The following is a 21,231-nucleotide window of genomic DNA, read 5'->3' on the forward strand; positions in this document are numbered from 1 at the left end:
GCAGAGACGGCGAAGACAGCGGGTCGAAAAATATCGATTTAGGCATCAAATATGGATCTGGCGAATGGATAAACTGAAGCTTTTCCACATAACGCCTTTAATGCAACGCATCCAATGAGTTTACAGCGTCTGAAAGCACCGGGGCTTCCATGAATTGCACGATAAATTGCACGACAAATTGAAACCATTGAGAATTCAGATAAACAATGACGGACAATATGGCGGCCGGATACAGCGACACGTCATTCTGTGACGTTGGTGAGTAGGGTCTATAGTGTCTCAGTTAACTCTAAGGCTGCACTGACGGTGCTCGGCGCCCAATCCATTTAGACTGGGAAAGTTCGTTGTTTGGAAATCAGAGCATTCACAGTCATTCTGTCCAATTTTCAGGGCATTTACAGGTCACTTGTTGTTCATTTTAGGGCATTTACAGGTCATTTCCTGTTGAGTTTGAGTCACTGCCTATTCATTTGGGTGATTCCCAGGTCACTTCCTGTTCTGCAACCCAAAATAAACAGGAAGTGACTCATAAAATACCCCAAAATCAACAGAAAGTAAGTGAAAATTGACGGGTAAATGACCTTAAATGGCCCAAAATTACCTCATTGCCTGGCATTGGCTGCCACTGATGGCCATAGACGTTCAACCCCCCCCCTCCCAGTTCAAATGGATTGGACGTCTACTAGTGATAAACTCATTCCAATTCACAGCAAAAGCTCGTGTTTCTGTTTATTAGTTGTTTGTAGAATATCCTAGAATGAAATTCCGACCAATGTATCGATAATCGTTGTATCGGCATATCGTCAGATCATCGTTACCATGAGCTTTGTGTCGCTTATCGTATCGTGAGGTACCAAGAGGTTCCCACTCCTATTCAGCATGTTGTTCTCTATTGTATTTTTATTTTAAATTGCCTTTCAAGATGACATATCTGTTCTATGTGTTGGATTTTATCAAGTAAATTTCCCCCAAAAATGCGACTTATACTCCGGTGTGACATATATGTTTTTTTTCCCCCTCTTCATTGCGCATTTTTGGGCCAGTGCGACTTATACTTAGGTGCAACTTATATTTGGAAAATTTTAAATATATAAATTGTCTTCATGTATGCCAGTTTTGTGAAACAGAATCAGTTCAAAACATTGAGTCAACAATTGTATGCTGTTTTAGACAGTCAACACCACATCAGATAATGCACCAGAACCCAAAGGGTCCTACACAATCTTTGGTTGGTCTACACTTGAGCCTCCACCTGCTCTGAAAGCTACTTTGTCTCCTTCTTTTCTTCTGTTCCCCCATAACCGATTCCTGTTCGCTGCGTTTTCCTAATAAACAAGGCACGTTGAATGATCACAATGGAAGTATGTCATAGTCCAATGCCATACATTAAAACTGTTCGGATCAGTCGGACACTCAGATCTCCATTCTCCGTGTCAAGCAGCTGAACAGGACATGTTTAAAAAAAAAAAAAAAAGTTTCAACATACCTGTGCTGTTGTCTTCACAGTTATCTTTAACTCATTTGCTCCCAAAAACGTATTAATACGTTCTATTTTTAATTGTTTCAGTGTCCCTAAGACGTATGTATATGTCTTTTACGTTTTTTTTTTCACAAGAGACATCTCTGCGTTCTGATTCAACTTAGCTCCAAAGCACAACGCTGAAAATCCATTTTAAAGCAATAAAACTGGCCACTAAAGGGCAGTAGCATATCTGGTAAAACCTGATTCAACGGAAAGAATGGCCAGGCCGCACGGCCGGGGTGCAGGCAGAAGACGACCGAATGGACATCCATGATGCCAGGCGGCGGTCGACTGAGTAGAACAACCGGGACCACCAGTGCAGCGGACGATGCCGTTGAGTCCGTGAAGCTCGCCGAGCAGAGACAGGCGGCGATGAGGGAGAAGTTTACCCCGGCTGTCGCAGCCACAACAGCGTCATCTCTCAGTTAGTCATGTGTAAATAAATTGTTACTTTGCTATCAAAAGCTCTAGTTGTCTTGTTGTTTATGTTATTTTGTAAAAGAAAACATTATTCAGATGTTTGGGATGTAACTAAAGCAAAAAATAGCTGTGTTAAAGTCAAAGTTATGTGTGAAATGTATGCTTTCACAAAAAGCTCAATTCCTCTGTTTTTTCATCAGAAAATTGCTCAAACTAAGATATTTTCTAATGCTGATTTCTAAAGAATGGAAAAGGATTAGGGCTGTCAAACGATTAAAATTTTTAATCGAGTTAATTACAGCTTAAAAATTAATTAATCGTAATTAATCGCAATTAATTGCAATTCAAACCATTTATAAAATATGCCATATTTTTCTGTAAATTATATATATATTCTGTAAAATAAATTGCTGGAATGGAAAGATAAGACACAAGATGGATATATACATTCAACATACGGTACATAAGCACTGTAGTGGGCATTTCACTCTACTGTCATTTAAATCTGTCTATGCTGTCCTCACTCCGAAGCGTCTACTTTTTCCAAAGCTAGACAGCTAGTGAACGACGCCATAATAATCAGACTTCTTTCTTTTTCATCTGATTTATTAATAAAATGGCCTCAAACCATTGTCCTCTTTAGACCGTCGTAAAACTACAAAAAAAAAGTACACAAGCATTGCATTAGCAACAACGTTAGCTTAGCACGCTATATAGGTTCACAAAACATAAACAAAAAGCGTCTCATACAAAAAATATAACATTTCGCTTACTAACATAATATGTGCATTATTTACAACAACCATACTTACGGACAAATCTTGTCCAAGGATCATATAAGCACAACATTACAACGTAGGCGTCAGCCCGAGACGTCCTGCAGCCATATTGAACTGGCAAGACAACAATAAACCATGTCGCAAAGCGACCACAAGAGTTCGCTGTAGGACAGCACAAAAAGCCTTGCTTTAAAACTTACCAAAAGGCAGAATACTGTCTGAGCGGGACATGTGCGTTAATTGCGTCAAATATTTTAACGTGATTCATTTAAAAAATTAATTACCGCGCGTTAACGCGATAATTTTGACAGCCCTAAAAGATATGAACTAACTTTTTTTTCCTGCTGAAAGACGAGAGTCTAATCTTTCTTTTGGTGAGTTCCATGTTTATATAGCAATAGAACAGAATTTTCTGTGGGCCTTGCAAAATCAGTCAAAATCCAGTAAAACGGCCAGGAGCGAAGGGGGTTGCACCTGTGAAAATGGCTGGAAGTGAATGAGTTACCGTAATTTCCAGGATATAACGCGCACTCCCCCCCCCCAAAATCTACTTGTAAAATCATGGTGCGCATTAAAAACGGGTACACGGACGGAGACAGAAATATTTATATAACTTATATAAAAAACGTTTTTTTTTTTTTTTTTTGACACGGCCATGTTGTGTTGAAGAAACGTATGCGACGATCCTTTGCCGACCATTACGGTACGTGACGTCACCATTTTGTTTCGGTAATACTTCACTCTGATTGGCCGAATGATTTCGTCTGTGTTAAATTCTGCTTTTTTCACTCTTCATAAAGCACAGAATTTAGTTTCTTGAACTCATTTGAGTCAACGTTTATTGCAGCTCCGCAACTCGGACCATAACAAACGTAAAAACACAGACTTCCTGTGTGTGTCCGTCAACTATATCTATCCCTCGGGAAACTCAAACCCAAATAACAATAGTTCCTATTGGTACTGTCGTGTAGACAGCGATGAGCTCTCTCGGATTTCCGACTTGCGTTCTCACTTTCATTTTACCGTATCAATCCATGGAGGAAACATTTATTCATCATGATGAAACGAGCAAGTTATACAGCAGCCTTTAAAAGAAAAGTCACATCTGTTTTGTTTTCTCCTGGATTCTGGTAAGTTCAAAAAGTTATCAGATCCTATTATTACCGTACATATTGTAAGTTTACGGTAATGTTTTGAACTATCAGTGTGCTATGCTTGTGCTGTGTTTCACCAGTTATCAAAATGACATTTCTGTATCTGTACACAAGCTCTATTTTCTTGTGTTCTTCTATTTGTTGGTGCTTAAGGTAGGGTGCGCGTTATACACGGGTACAGTAATTTTACTAGATTTTACAAGTAAATTTGGGGTGCGCGTTATTCACGGGTGCGCCTTATATTCGGGAAATTACGGTAATTAAGAGATAGAGCTTCAATAAATGGGGTAAAAAGAAACATTCAGGAAAATTCAAGGTGCTAGGCACATCTCTCCGTTGCACAGAGAGGAAACCCATGAGGTGGTTCAGGCATTTATGAGGAATGTCTCCAGGTTGCACCTGTAGTAAACTAGTAAACTACTGTAAAAGAAATATGTATGTTTGGATTTCCTTGCAGATAGTTTCTTCCATGACTCAAATGTGGGGGATTTTTCCCCCCTTTGCTGGGTATTTCGAATCAACAGTGACATTGCTGGGGTCTCTTGGGGCTTCAGGCAAGAAATCCCTGTGGTCCCCATCCCACTTGTGCACACTGCAAAAATTTTGTTTTTGCACACATAAACGCACAATAAATAAGTAATGTATAAGGCCATATGAAAAAAAAAAAGTTGCGGGACACATTTTAATAGAAAGAAATTTTGATAGCATAGGCGGAGAGACTTTTGGGGTGTTGGGGGCACAACATGTTGATGACCCCGAAACGCAGTGTCAGCAATAAAATTAACTTACAAGAAAATGTATAATAATAAGTTGAAAATGAGCGTTTTTTTTTTTGTTTCCCATCATTCTTGGGGGAATTCCAAATCAGGTTGCTTAGGCTATACTTTTCGCCAAGATCGTCATCCATTGAATGAATTGGTGGAAACAGGACAAATATTTTACTGCATACAAGCAGACAGGATTGTCTCAAGACTTATTTAGTCGAGCATTCAAGGTAATTATTATATAAAAATTCAGCATTGAATCATTTTGACGCCACGGAGTGAGATCTTGCATGGAGCCCCAGATCGAGGGAGATTATCAGTGGTCTTGTATGTCTTCCATTTTCTAATAATTGCTCCCGCAGCTTTCTTTACACCAAGCGTTTTACCTATTGCAGATTCAGTCTTCCCAGCCTGGTGCAGGTCTACAATTTTGTCTCTGGTGTCCTTTGACAGCTCTTTGGTCTTCATCATAGTGGAGTTTGGAGTGTGACTGATTGAGATTGTGGACAGGTGTCTTTTATACCGATAATGGGTTAAAACAGGTGCCATTAATACAGGTAACGAGTAGAAATGCCCCGATCCAATATTTTGATCGGATTGTACGCCGATATGGGCAAAAAAATGCGCATCGGTATTGGATCGGCCGACACGGAAAAATTCTGATCCAGACTTCCGATCCAGTTTTTTTGAAAGTCCGGTCCCGGTTTTCCAGGGCACCGATTTACATAGTCCATTCCAGTTTTTGCTTCGGTTTCCCTAAAATCCGGTCCGCATTTTAAGGCACACCTTCAACACACAACATTACCGTCTCCCACTTTACCGAGAGACTTTATCGGTAAAAATGTCAGCTGTGTGGGATCATTTCACCTTCAAGGACGACAAAGACAAAGAGGCAGAGTGCAACATATGCCACAATTAAGTCAAGCGTGGTGGTAAAGCTGTAAGAAGTTTTAATACAACCAACCTAATCAAGCATTTAGCGAAATACCACCACAAACAATATAAGGAGTATGTTAAGAAAACCGAAGACAAAAAGAAAGATCCTACGCAACTAACACTGGCAGAAACTTTTGCTATGCATGACAAACTGGCACTCGACAGTACCAAAGCCCTGGGAATAACAAGAGTCATTGCCGAAGAATTCATTCTGGATGACGAGCCATTATCTCTCGTGAGTAAAGACGCACCATCCAACACTTAGAACCACGGTCCAACATGCCCAGCCGTCATTACATCCTTGAGCGATTTGGCCGTGGAAGATTCGAGAACGATTCACAAACATCCAAATTCCGATTATTGAAATATGTCAAGTAAAGCGGAACTAATACACAGCGTGGTCTTCGGGACGCAATGAGAAACGGACCGCATTGCGTCCCGAGAGTAAACATCATGCTTGTCATAGACCCGGGTAATGTCAATGCTCGACTCAAGGCTTTAGCTTAACTCAGGCCGCTGGATAAAAAACACAAGAATACCTGACTGCTGCTGACAGCCACTACAAACTACGTCAACATCGTTTTACTGTAGATAATAGATATCATATGTATATAAAACTAGATGCAAAATGTCTAAGTATGGAAAACTAGATGCGTTAGTAAACAGCCGCCATCTTAAAGCAGGAGACTTCCCTAGTAGGCTGTTGTGAACCTTCCAAGCGAACCTAATTAACTTTTTATCTAAAATACTCCTAAATCGGCTAAATCTTGACTTGAATCTATCTTCAAAACAGTTTTAAAACTTTCACATGTCGAAAGTAGACAGAAGGGAAATTATGGAATAACGGGAGCAATTTTAACAACTTTAACAGTTGATTCGCAAAATTAAATGAATTGAATGTAGTTTAAAGCTGCTGATACAGAATGGGGACTTGAGTATTTTATTTACTGTTTTAAAATGTTAACTTGATACTGAAATAGTAGTTTATTTGAACCTGAGAGGCTTTTTATACAATTATTGTAACTAATGCACGAAACATTAAAAGCATCTAATAGCTTGGGGGGTTTGTGGGATTTTCCACTGAGGTTGTTGGTGTGTTTTGCTTATTTAAGACAGTTTACAATATTATTTGCACGTTTTACTGACTGTCTATGCCATTTCTGTTATTTATAATGTTTTGTGTTTGTCACTGAATAAACAGGTCAGTTTCTTGTTATCAACCGTTGTGTGTTATTCAAACTCACCTAATTCAGCTGGCTAGTTGTCATCAAGAGTACTAAAACCCTTTTCAACATGAGTCTGACAACTAAGGAAGGAGGCTAAATAACTTTAAACTTTAACACATGCTCAGATAGGCCGGTATCAGTAGCGGCCAGTATCGGTATCGGATCGGAAGTGCAAAACAATATCGGTATCGGATCGGAAGTGCAAAAACCTGGATCGGGACATCCCTAGTAACGAGTGGAGCCTCATTAGACCTCGTTAGAAGAAGTTAGACCTCTTTGACAGCCAGAAATCCTGCTTGTTTGTAGGTGACCAAATACTTATTTTCCACTCTAATTTGGAAATAAATTCTTTAAAAATCAAACAATGTGATTTTCTGTTTTTTTTCCACATTAAGTCTCTCATGGTTGAGGTTTACCCATGTTGACAATTACAGGCCTCGCTAATCTTTTCAAGTAGGATAACTTGCACAATTGGTGGTTGACTAAATACTTATTTGCCCCACTGTATATAATAGTTAGCTTGAGTCTTGAGACAATCCTGTCTGCTTGTATGCAGTAAAATATTTGTCCTATTTCCACCAAAATCTGGCGTTTGAATGCAACGTGTGTTTAAGTTTATCACAGTGAAAGCCAACCCATCTCTGCCTGGATTGGCCCCCATTGTGAAGGTGTGGCGCAATGTTTGTGGGAGCTGTCTTGTCAACTGAGAGAGAAGTCTATGATGAGGATATGGTAAAGGCTAGGCTCAGTTTTAGGGTTTGACTTCAGAGAGAGGGTAGAAAGTTTGGACATTGGGGAAGGACAAAAAACTAGTAGAGACATTTCGCTTTCGATAGATCTTCGATGAGGGATCAACTAAGAACATGTCACAGTTTCCTCTTTGGTGAGGATTTCGGGTGCTTCGAAAAACTAGGAGGGGCTGCTCACCAGTTGCCTGGCATGGCCAGACTGTTCTCCCTGTATTTTTCAAACACTGAGAGAAAAGTCTGGGAACTAGCCCATTAACGGCCTCTCGAGCAGGTACAAAATCAATCGACAAATCAGATTTGTTTATTTGCGTGACGTTCTTAACGAGCAACGTCACTCTTGCGCGTCGGAAGTCGTCTCCACAACAACACAGATGGTGAACAGGAGAGCCGAGAATATGTTCCAATCCACGGTAAAATCAGTTTTAAATTACCAAAAACACATCGACACGAGTCATTGACAACAGTCTGTCTCGCGCTAGCCATGTTGAATAAACTCCGCTCTCCTCGTACTTCCGCGCGCAAGTCCCTCGTCCTGCCCTCGTCGTTTTACTAACGTCACGTCTGCCCGTCGCTGACTGGTCCACTCCGCTGTCTGTTTGCTGTGGCTTGCTCCGCCCTGGAAATTGTATCCGCTGAATGGTGGCCAGACTCAATAGCTGGAACAGCGGTGAGTCTGGTGTACCAGGCAAGCTCACCAGGTGAAACGTGGTAGTCCCCCACCCTGCACAGCTGGAGGAAGCAGCCTGAGACCGAGAAATTCCATGCACGAGATACTCATATTCCTCAAACTGAATCAAGACAACATTTTGGCCTTGGCAGTTTACCTTCCCAAATCTGGTGGCTGTGATAATCATACAATTTAAATGGTTTACTGGCTTCTAGTCGGATTAAAATCATGTTTACCTGAAACTCCCTTTGGGTAAAATCTCAGCAGCCTGTCCTACCATGGCAATTTATAACAAGTTAAATGTTGTGAACATTCCTCCAACAAGCCCTGCAGCTGTCACAACCATCAGTAAGGCCATAACACTGGAGCGCCCCATTTTTGTTATGACTAACAACCTAAAAATAATAACGACAAACCATACAAGTCAGGTAGACCAAATATTCAAATGCTTTCATTTGTCCTTTTCTTTTTTTACCTGCATCCTTAGCTATTTTTAGGACTAGCTCATGTTGCCATTTTTAGAACAGACTACGTCACCTCTAAGCTTTACGAGTCAGCCGCTCATCCATTCCTGTTAATGTGACAATAAACAGTATTGGCAGTCAGATTACAGGCATGGCAACCATCAGCATGTGTGACGAGATGATCACTACCATGTCCTCGTGTCCTCTGCTGTTTGTTACATGTCGCTCATTAAAGCCGCTTAGCGTGGGGGAGCTGGCCCAAAGCTGTACCAGTGTAGCCATATGCAGGCGTCCTTCTGTCCACCCGCCGTCAACACTGCCAACACCGCCACCCTTGTTTGACACATGAGCTCTGCCGGTGCCAGATGAGCTCTCGTTTGACGGCTGGCTGGATGCACTCTGTTCGAGTCCCCCTTCCGAGTTCACCTGTCAGCCCCTGTTACTCTTCGCCTTCTAAAGCAACGCTGACACCTCCACTGTCCCTCCTCGCCTGTCACTCTTTTCTCCTCGGCGTCACCTTCCTCCAGCTCTCACCGGTAAGGAGTTGGCCCCGAGCTGCTACGCTGCATTCTCCTTGTGAAATTCCCTGAGGAAATCCTCTACAAGAGCTGCCTTTACAATGATGATGCTCACTTTTGATTGACACCACCAGGGAGGTGATACAACTAAAATAAAGTAAAAATACTCACAGTTTGAGGACATAATTGAGGTGAGGAAGTGGTTTGTGCAAAGTCTAATTATTTAACTTGTACAGTTATGTGAAAAAATTAGGACACCCCATTAAATATTCAGTTCTCTATTAAGAAATGTTCACATATCAATTATCTTGTTTTTCTTTATCTCTGGAAAAGAAAGTGATATAATTGCAGGTAACCAACATTAACATTGTTTTAAACCAAATATATCAACAAAAATGCATATTCTACCTGAGAAAAAGTTAGGACACCCTACCATAGGGGTCGGGAACCTTTTTTTGCTGAGAGAGCCATTAACACCACATATTTTGAAATGTAATTCTGTGAGAGCCATACTTATTTTTAAAAATAAAAATACAAGTAATATGTGCATTTTATGTAATTTCAACACTTTTAAAGTACAATAAGCACCTGCGTCCGAGATGTAAATACCTGGATGAGCACTAACTATCTTCTACTTAATCCTGAAAAGACAGAAGTCCTTATAATATGCCCGAAAAGTGTGACAGACTCTTTAACTGCCCAGATAGTCAATCTGGACAATGTAAGTGTAGCCTCCAGCACCACAGTTAAAAACCTAGGAGTTCTATTTGACCCAGACTTATCGTTTAAAGCTCATATTAAACAAACCTGCAGAACGGCCTTTTTTACCTGCGCAACATAGCCATAATTAGAAATATTTTATCTAAAAACGATGCAGAAAAACTAATTCATGCGTTCGTTACATCTAGATTGGATTACTGTAACTCCCTACTTGCAGCCTGTCCTAAAAGTTCTCTAAAAGGTCTTCAGTTAGTCCAGAACGCAGCAGCCAGACTTTTAACAGGAACTAATAGAAGAGAGCACATCATCCCTGTGCTCCAGGCCCTTCACTGGCTTCCAGTCGAGTTTAGAATTAAATTTAAAATCCTCCTTCTTACATTTAAGACCATTAATGGGTTGGGGCCATCTTACCTCACCGATGCTCTGGTTCCATATCGCCCCAACAGAACACTCCGCTCTCAGAGTGCATGTCTATTGGTAGTTCCCAGAGTTTCTAAAAGTACTGTCGGGGCTACAGCCTTTAGCCACCAAGCCCGTTTTATGGAATCAGCTTCCAGCTAATATTAAAGAAGCCGAGACAGTCTGCACATTTAAGATTAGTTTAAAAACGTTCCTATTCGACCAAGCTTATGGACATGCTAGTTGAAGTCTGATTAGACTCACAGTTCAGTCTAAGCTGCACTAGAAGCTATCATGCTGGTGGAAGTACAGCCACTGAGTTCTATCTTTTTCTCACTCTACCTACCACTTGTCTTACTTTATTTCTATTTTCCAATGTTAATATCTAGTTAACTAGTCTCTTCATCACTAGTCACCTGGTGTCCCCTTTCCCCTCTCCCCTTTGGGGAGGCGCTATTTTTCAGCTGCAGCCTCCTTACTATCCGGACCCCTGGCTGGATGGACGTCCTCGTTGCCACCCCTGTCTCATCTGGTAGATGCACCTCTTCTTGTTCCTTTACTCTATCGCATCTTTACAGACTGTAACCCCGTCTGCTAATTCCCATTAGCAGTCCTGGTGCATCCTGTCTATCCATCTTGGGAGTGGATCTCTCCTGACTGTGGTACTCCCCAAGGTTTCTCATTTTCTCACAAAGAGCTTGGAGTTTTTGGAGTTTTTCCTTGCCCACATGGAGGATCCAAGGATGGGGGATGCCCAGGAGTTGAACTTTATTTATTCATCTTTGTTTATTTATTTGTTGTTTCTGACTGTGTATCATATTGCCTCTGCATAGCCCTTTGAGACAACCTTGTTGTGATTTAGGACTATACAAATAAAATTGAATTGAATTGAATAAGTCTCTGAACTCGTTTTCATAACATTGTTATGCTGTTGCTAATCAGTGATGAGCAAGGGCGTAGATTTGCATAGGGATTGTGGGGACATAACACTACGAACTTTTCAGGATGTTCAAATTGTCCCCTCCAACTTTAACAACCTTATTTGCATTACATAATGAATTCAGTTATATAATAATAATAATAATTATATTTATATGACAAAAATTTAAATGATCTTCACATATGGTGTAACGATAGAATAGAACCTACCATTATTAAGTGAATTATTTTCAATTTTTTTCAAACTTAGATTGATCCCTTTTCAACTGCTGAATGTGCCGGTTCATTTCCCACCTCTCAAACGCACGTTTGATTGGCTGATGACTTGTACCCAATGCCCCCCCCCCCCACACCCGCCCGCCACACACACACACACGCAGATTCACACAAGCCCGACAGGCTCATTTCGACAACATGCCGTCTCCTCGGCCCCCTTAAAAGAGGAGGGATATTAGAAGTTTTTTCCCGCCAGCAGCAGCCAGTAAGCAATGTAAAAAGACATCAATGTTGTGGAGGTGGGGAACACACCACTAATTTTGCTACTGAAAATCGGACCTGCATCAGAAGTGGCATAACATTTAACTGTGTGAACTTGCTAACCTGCAAAACGACTGCCGTCAAGCCAGCCTTCGCAAGGAACAACGAATTCAAGCTAGCCATCCTTCATTTGGATCATTATCTGCATTATGTGCATCACGGTAATGCCGCACGGGGGCTTCAGAGTGCAAGTATTTAAAGTCTTGGAGTAGTCTAGTATGGCTCAGATGTACATCGGTCTTTGGACATCTCATATTTTTGTCATTGATTTTTTTTTTCCCAAACCACTTTTATGTTACAATATTTTAGTCTGAGTCTTGGGGTGCTCCAGTGTCCCCCAAAAGTGGAACCATTCTTGGATAGATCCCCATTTTTTAAATAAAGGGACTTACACTTCAAATGGTTCTTTAGTAGTTTTTGAAAAAAAAACAAAAAATAAAAAAAAAGGATTCAATTGACAGCGTTTCACCTGAACCAATACGCATGAAAGTTATGTTTAAGTCAATACAGATTTATTTAGCATTGATCATCCTCGTTTATCTCATATTTGTGAGAAATGTAGCCCAGACCCCTGTTCAATAATCTGTTTGGTCTAATTAATGTCCCGTCCTCAGCAAAAAGTGTACATGGAGTTTATGCTGCTATATCGTCGCTACCAATGTTGAGACCAAACCTACGCCCTTGGTGATGAGTAGTATTTCTTACCATTAATGCGACTTCTGGTGCTGCATAGTTTTGCTGATGGCTTTGTAGTCTGGTTGATACTTGGTGGGGTTAAGCTTCACCGTGCACACCGAAACAAGTTTATCCATCGGTAGATATTTTTTTCTTTAGCGAACTCAGTGAAGGACTTGGAATAAATCCTCCCCTCTTGTTGTCCCTTTTGTGAAAGAATATTTTATTCATCCTTATAAAACACATAGATGCTGTGATACTATATTCATTTGTGAGACCGTATCCACATGTATTTCTTTAAACATAATACAAAGAGTTTCTGTCGACTGCCTTATCTGATTTTACTTCCTCTTGTACCAGCTAGCGCTAGTTTCCAAGGCCATAACTCAGGATGTTTTTCTGTGGAAAATCACCAGAGTTGGGCTGTAATAAATTTAATCTTTGCTTACATAGCAGGTATCATTTCATAATAAGAAACGCCCTTTCAACAAGCATATAAACCCTTGACTTGTGTATTCTCATTGTACTTCTGCGTTATCACAGCGCTTGACTGGATCACAGCATTTGTGCCCTTGATATACAGTATATCTTGTTTATAAAGTCTTCGAAGCAGGCAACCCTTGGCTGGGTTTGATTCTTTCTCTTATTTGAGCTATTGATTGATACTTGTCTCAGTGTTCAAACTTGAACTTCCCTGACACCTTTCATAGTCAAAACCTTGCAATCACGCTGAACTGGAATAAATAGCTTACGTCTGTTCACTCATCCAAAGGGAGAGAAAAAAACAGTGCCACGGTTATGTCCTTATGTCCTGCTGAAAAGTACGACACTCCTAGTCTTTTTCTTCTTCTTCTTCTCAAAAGGGTTTCTAAAATTTCGAAAAACGCGGAAAACGAAACTAAAAACGACGGACGTAACTTCACACACATGCGCACGTCGGACGATATTTTCGACTGCAAAATACGGCAACCCCACTTCAACAGTGTCTCTGCCTCATCTACGTTGCCTATGCGATTGATAGATAGATAAATAGATAGACACAACAACATGTATGTTTGCCATTTTCCCACTAAAATGACTGCGAACTGCCTTTCTAGTCACCGGTTGTAGTATATGGACTACGTGTCCCATGCTCACCCCGGGCTACATTCACTCTGGCAAACCTCATTCTGGCCTTCATTTTCTTCTTGGAGAACAAAGGTTTCCTCCTTGCACACCTCTCATGATGGTTAAACTTGTGAAGTCTCTCTCTGATTGTAGAGACATGCACTTTCACATCAACAGTAGCAAGAGCTTGCTGTAGGTCCAGTGATGACATTTTAGGGTTTTTTAAGACTTCTTTTAGCACCTTGCGGTCTGTTCTCCGAGTGAACTTGTTTGGACGGCCAGACCTGGGCCAGTTGGCAGTTGTTTTGAATATCTTCCACTTGTAGACTATTTTCCGGACAGTGGAATGGCTGATTTTATATTCTTTTGAGATCTTTTGAAATCCCTTACCAGACTCAGAAGTGTCTACAATCTTATTTCTGAAGGCCTCAGACAGCTCCTTTGATCTCACTATGCTGTTTTCTCTCACTTCAACAGGCAGTCACTGTTGAAAGTACTCTGCGTATAGGAGTGGGGCAAACTTTGTTCAGACCGATGTCAAAGACTAGTAGACGCTACAAAAAGCGTCTCACTGAAGTTATTTTGGCCAATGTGGGTAACACTAGCCATTAGGTGGTAGGGTGTCCTAACTTTTTCCTCAGTTAGAATATGCATGTTTGTTGATAAATTTGGTTTAATGTGTAAAATAATGTTAATTTTAGTTGTTTAGCTGCAATTAAATCACGTTCTATTCCAGAGATAATGAAAAACAAGATCAGACATTGATATGTGAACTGAATATTTAATGGGGTGTCCTAATATTTTCACATGACTGTATATACTGTAGGGGTGCAACGGTTCAGTTAGCCCACGGTTCGGTTTGAACCTAGGTTTTGGGATCACGGTTTCGGTTCGGTTTCGGTTTGCGTTTTGCATTTTTTAAATAAAAAAAAACGGCCTTTATTTTGCTTTAAAAAAATGAAATAAACACTTAAAATGTAAACATTTTCGACAGTTAAAATGCCTCTTAGCTCTTTTGCTAGTGTAGTGACTGATTACTGAAATACACACACAGTAGTAAAAAAGTTACTTGGCAAAGTAACTGGTGATACCTTTCTTGTTTTTTTTTTTCATTAAAAAAAACCCCAAACAAACCCAAAAACATAGTAACCTTTGCTATGTTTGGAGGTCATTTAATGTTGTGAATCAACCGTTAAAGTTGATAAAATTGCTCCCGTTTTTGCATTAGTTCCCTTATGTCTATTTTCGACATGTGAATATTTGAAAACTGTTTCATCCTTTAAAGATAGACTCAAGTCAAGATTTTGCCGATTTAGGAGTATTTTAGATAAAAAGTTGCTTAGGTTCGCTCGGAAGGTTTACTACAACAGAGCCTTTCTGAGACGTTTACTACTCTAAAATGGCGGCTGTTTACTAACGAGTCTGTCATTTCGCATGTAGTTCTATATGCATGAGATATCTAGGCGTATATTGTATGCTGTCGGCTACAGTCAGGAAATATTGGAGCCACCTAGCCTTGCATCGCGTTTGGTACAGTGTCTCAACAAACACTCTTCCTTCTCCGTGTCTGACTTTTCTCGCGTCATTCAACCAACGTATTAACGAACATTGTCTCGTTGCAGAAACGGTGACCAAATCCCAACGGATGAATAAAAAAAACAAAAAAAACCGTAATGCACGAAAAACGTGCAGATTTTGAACATAACGTACGGCGTACACATTTAAAAATATGTGCTCACTTGTACAAATTACGACGAGACCGTACAACTTGACAGGTATGAATTATAGTGGACCGTCACAGTTAGGTAGTAGCACTCAGTAGCACGGGACGTCCAACTATCTGTGGTCAGGGCGAAACTATGTGCTATAGCGAAATCATCTTCGATGGCTTTGCGTGCCATTTCATAAATGTCGGGGATTACGTGGTTGGAGAAATATGTCCGCGAGGGAACAATGTAACGCGGGTCAAGCGTTGCAAATAAATTAACAAAGCCCGCCGTGTGTTTTGACTGGTGTCATCTTCGGGGTTGTCCTGCCCTGAGAAAGTGATATCTGTGGGTGATGCCGGCTGAGGTGCCGGAGTCATGTTATAAAAGTGTTGCCATTAGCATGGGGAACAAGCGCTGAGCAAGGCTTGCAATTATTATTTTTTTTTCAATATTTTTTCTCCCTCCGCATTGTAGTCCACGGGGAAACAAAAATGTTGCCACACCGCAGATTTGAAAGAAGCGGGTGCTTCCTCAAAATTCAGTCTCTCCACTCCTCCGCTCGCCATAGCTATTTTTTTTCTTTCTTTTTTCACTTTTACTTCGCTCGTAAGCGAGAGAGGGCGTTACTCAGCTTCTATTACACAGGTGCTTGACAGCGATCCGACATTTACTTGCAGGGCAGGAATTTCTCCACAGTGGTGCTTCACGTCACACAAACGCATACTTAGCTCGATCAACTCATTCCACAAGCGTTCGGAATACATTAATTGCAAAACCGAAAAGGCGCGGTTCATAAAGGCGTATTGAACCGTACAGAGCGGACCGTACAGTTCGGCTTTGAACCGCAAACCGTTGCACCGCTAATATACTGGAGTATATTCACATTACACCGCAGCCTTCTCTTCCAAAACGACACGTCAGTGCATTTGTCAAGCTTTTCTACACATGTCATTTCAACGCGTGTATACAATTAGTTTTGTTTCTGGCTTTCTTTGACATTTTCATCTTATTGCCTCACCATTAGTTATCCTCGTGCCGCTACATGAACTTTAACATTCGCATTGGATTTTGTTGATAAACGACGCGTCCGTATGTTGTTTGCTCACATACAAACACAGCAGGAGGGGCCATTCATCACATTAAGGAACGAAAAGCTCAGCTGATTAATGATGATGACATTATGTTTGGAGAGCAAATCCAAATGAAAACACGCTCGGCAGACAACATGCTCCAGTGGTCAGATCAAACAATACAATATCGTGCCCGCTCTAAGGATTATGTATTTACAGTCGGCTGGCAAATGTTCCCCACCCTCATAAATTAGAGCTTGTTTGCTGTTTAAGCAGCTTTGAACTCATTTATTGCCCAGCATGTGTGCACTTCATTATTTTTGCTGGTAATTTTTAGCAAAGTTTTACGACTAAATTTTTGTGTGTGTAAGTGATGGAATGTAGCAACAAATACTTGCGAGCCTCAAAGATCAAAAGTTGAGAACAGATCTTGTGAGACGTTAGAGAGCAACAAAGAAAGATGTTTGCGGCTTGATCACGTGTAATGAAATTCATTGAAATGAAATACAAGCACACAATTTTCACAAGCAGATGCTACTGCGATTATCGTATGGTGAAATGTATAATGGCTCATGCAAGGGCGTAGGTTTGGTACATTGGTAGAGACGATATAACAGCATAACCTGCACTTTTTGCTGGGGACGGTACATTAAAAAGACCAAACAAATTGGGTTAACGGGGGTCAGGGCTAAATCTCTCACGAATATGAACCTAATTAATTTAAAGGCTAAACGATCAATGCAAAATAAATCTGTATTGACTTATACAAAATTTCCCAGGTATTGGTTCAGGTGATACACCATTTGATTCAAACCTTTGTTTTCAAAAACTATTAAAGATTTTGAAAGCTTCCAGAATAAATATCTGGATCTAATTAGCAAATTTAAATTGCAATACTTTAACATACACAATAAATGCAAACTTGTTTATATTCTCTTAACTATCCAAGAAAGCAAAAAATCAAATATACAGTGGGGAAAATAAGTATTTAGTCAAACACAAATTGTGCAAGTTCTCCCACTTGAAAATATTAGAGAGGCCTGTAATTGTCAAAATGGGTAAACCTCAACCATGAGAGACAGAATGTGGAAAAAAAAAAACAGAAAATGACATTGTTTGATTTTTTAAATAATTTATTTGCAAATCATGGTGGAAAATAAGTATTTGGTCATTACCAAACGTTCATCTCAATCCTTTGTTATTACCCTTTGTTGGCAATAACAGAGGCCAAACGTTTTCTGTAACTCTTCACAAGCTTTTCACACACTGTTGCTGGTATTTTTGCCCATTCCTCCATGCATTCCTCCATCTCCTCTAGAGCAGTGATTTTTTGGGGCTGTCGTTGGGCAACACGGACTTTAAATTCCCTCCACAGATTTTCAATGGGGTTGAGACCTGGAGATTACTGTAGGTAGGCCACTCCAGGACCTTGAAATGCTTCTTAAGAAGCCACTCCTTTGTTGCCCTGACTGTGTGTTTGGGATAATTGTCATGCTGAAAGACCCAGCCACGTCTCATCTTCAATGCCCTTGCTGATTGAAGGAGATTTTCACTCAAAATCTCTCGATACATGGCCCCAATCATTCTTTCCTTTACACAGATCAGTCGTCCTGGTCCCTTTGCAGAAAAACAACCCCAAAGCATGATGTTTCCAGCCCCATGCTTCACAGTGGGTATGGTGCAATTCAGTATTCTTTTTCATTCAAACAAAAGAACCTGTGTTTCCACCAAAAAGTTCTATTTTGGTTTCATCTGACCATAACACATTCTCCCAGTCCTCTTCTGGATCATCCCAATGCTCACTAGCAAACCGCAGACGGGCCTGGACGTGTACTTTCTTCAGCCGGGGGGACACGTCTGGCAGTGCAGAATATGAGTCCCTGGCGGCGCATTGTGTTACTGATAGTAGCCTTTGTTACTGTGGTCCCAGCTCTCAGCAGGTCATTCACTAGGTCCCTCCGTGTGGTTCTGGGATTTTTGCTCCCCCTTCTTGTTATCATTTTGATGCCACGGGGTGAGGAGGGAGTTGAAAGTCTGTGTTGCCCAACGACAGCCCGAAAACATCACTGCTCTAGAGGAGATCTGCATGGAGGAATGGGCCAAAATACCATCAACAGTGTGTGAAAAGCTTGTGAAGAGTTACAGAAAACGTTTGGCCTCCGTTATTGCCAACAAAGGGTACATAACAAAGTATTGAGAAGAACTTTTGGTATAGACCAAATACTTAGTTTCCACCATGATTTGCAAATAAATTCTTTAAAAATCAAAAAATGTCATTTTCTGTTTTTTTCCCCCACATTCTGTCTCTCATGGTTGAGGTTTACCCATGTTGACAATTACAGGCCTCTCTAATATTTTCAATTGGGAGAACTTGCACAATTAGTGGTTGACTAAATACTTATTTGCCCCACTGTACATTTATCTTCAGACCACCAAACATTGTCTAAATAAAGATTAAATGTAACTGCAAAAACATATTAGTCAGGAAATAACCAAAATAAATAAAAAGGAGCCTTCCTACATGTAAAACACTACTGCTTTTGTCAACAAGCACAGCCAAACTCATCAAAAAATGAAAGATTTGATTCACAACATTAGATGACTTCCAAATATAGCAAAAGTTACTGTCTACTTATCGCAATATCCACAATACCCCTGTGTCTAATTAAGTTTAGAGTAAAGAGTTGGACTAGGGCAGTGCTTCTCAATTATTTTCTGTTACGCCCCCCCCAAGGAAGACGTAAATGTTTCGCGCCCCCCCCAAACTCTGCCGCCACTGTAAATAGTATCATTTGTCTATAATATTACTATTATAAGTACGCCTCTGCCTCACATTGTATTCTTTCTTTCTATTCGAGAAAATAACAGAGATCAACTTATTAAATATAACTTTATTAACATTGTTTCGTTTGTAACAGAAAAGAAAAACTTGACGCGCATCAGTTTGCCTGAATTTAAAAAACAAAAACAAAAAAACCCCTCACATTCAAACTGCAAAAATACACTCAAGGTACATTTTTGACCATTTGATACTGAAAAATAAAATCTGTAAATAACAGCAAATTCAAATTGATTAGAAACATTAACTCATGAGGACAATATGCCAAAAAAATTTGACCGAAAAAACAATACTGAATAGAAGAAGAAGAAAAAAAAAGTGTTTTTGGACAGAAGGAGTTTTTATTTTCGCTGCTCGCTGCTCCCAGTTTCACCTCCAGTTTGCAATGATGTGGGGTTATATTGCACTGAGCATGCTAACAGTGCTCACTGGTTTACTAATATAACACTGACAAAGCGGGACGATTGCTGGCAATATTCGGTTTTTCGCTGAAAAACAACCAAGCGGCTTATCAATGAGATTGGGTCTAATTTCTTTAAGTGGCGTCTTAATTGATTTGGCTACCGGCTGTCCGCTATAATCATTTTAAGAGACAGTAAACAGTGCTCTTTCCTCGTCTACCACTGTATTAAATGTCAAAGCCAAAAGGCAAACGGCCCGAAAAAAGCGCATTCTCGGCAGCCGAGGGAGAACCGTAGATGAGGGCGGTCGTCGTGACGATCCCAAGCCGAAAATGGCACTTCTCGGGCGGACACGTGAGAACCGGAGAAGACAGTGGGTCGCTGCGTGAGTCCGGCCGGAAAACGGCTATCAAAAACGGCGCACAGCTCTCAGTCTCCAGCTCTTCATGAGTCTCTTCCGTGTGCTCTTGCTTACTTCAAAAATACTGCGCGCACTTTGAAAATGAGAGCGCCACTGCCACCCACTGAGTGGATGTGCAAGTACACTTTATTCTAGTACGGCCCAAAAAAAAAAAAAAAAAAAAAAAAAAAAAAGCATGTTCTGCATTGGCAGAGCATCGCTCTGTGCCCCCCCAGGGGGGCGCGCCCCACTATTTGAGAAGTACTGGTCTAGGGTGACTGTCCCAAAACCCTTTCTTTTTTAAATGGAAAAAAAAAACATGAAAAGTAAAACCAGTTACTTTGCTAAGTAACTAATTACTCTTACATTCAGGTAACTGAGTTACTAATTCAATTACTTTTTGGGAGAAGTAAATTGTAACTGTAATTAATTACTTTTTTAAAGTAAGATTAACAACACTGTTTTCAACATTGTTTGGAAAGATTTGATGATTCTCAATGTAAATTCCAAATAGAAACGAGTTACTCATCGTCATTGAAATGTATTGAGTTCCACTTTGAAGGCTAGTGCACCTCACAGAACAGAAAAGCCAAAGCTGATATTACATACTAAGTACTTAAACATGCCCTCATCAAATGCAGAGTGTTCCACCTCTGCTATTACTGCCTCTCCGAGATCATCTTCGATTTCCCAGCTTGTAGCCTGGCGTTAATGCTAATGGAGTGCCGTATCAACGAGGGACCGTAAAGGTGATGGCTAGCCCGAGTGGACTCGCATCCCCATCTACAGATGGGCCGGCGGAGATTTAGTGACGAGTGGCGGGTTTTTTTAAATGACCGAGAGCTGGAAAGGCAGGCGGCGCCTCCCCTCTGTCGGCCCATTTAGACCGCGACGGCATGGGGGTGAGCGCTGGGGTCCCGTCCATTTGGAAGATTGACAGCACAATCAGAGACATCTTAATCACGTCGGCCTGTCTCGTTAATCAGGGCAAGTAGGACTGTTAAATGTAATGCCGCTGTCCATCAATGCGGCGGCCATATTTCCCGTTAATAATTTGGCTCACCTTCAAGGAAAGTTCACACGTTCAACAAACAGGAAAGAGGACAATCTGCGGGTCATTTGTTCATGTTCGCAGTCAAAAATTCTAAATTGCATTAGACAGGCCTATGGCCTGAATAAACAAAGCTCCTCCTCTTAAACATGGGGCCCTTCTGAGTCATGTGACACACATACATA

This window comes from Corythoichthys intestinalis, unplaced genomic scaffold (assembly GCF_030265065.1).
Source record: "Corythoichthys intestinalis isolate RoL2023-P3 unplaced genomic scaffold, ASM3026506v1 HiC_scaffold_23, whole genome shotgun sequence".
NCBI classification, from domain to species: Eukaryota; Metazoa; Chordata; class Actinopteri; order Syngnathiformes; family Syngnathidae; genus Corythoichthys; species Corythoichthys intestinalis.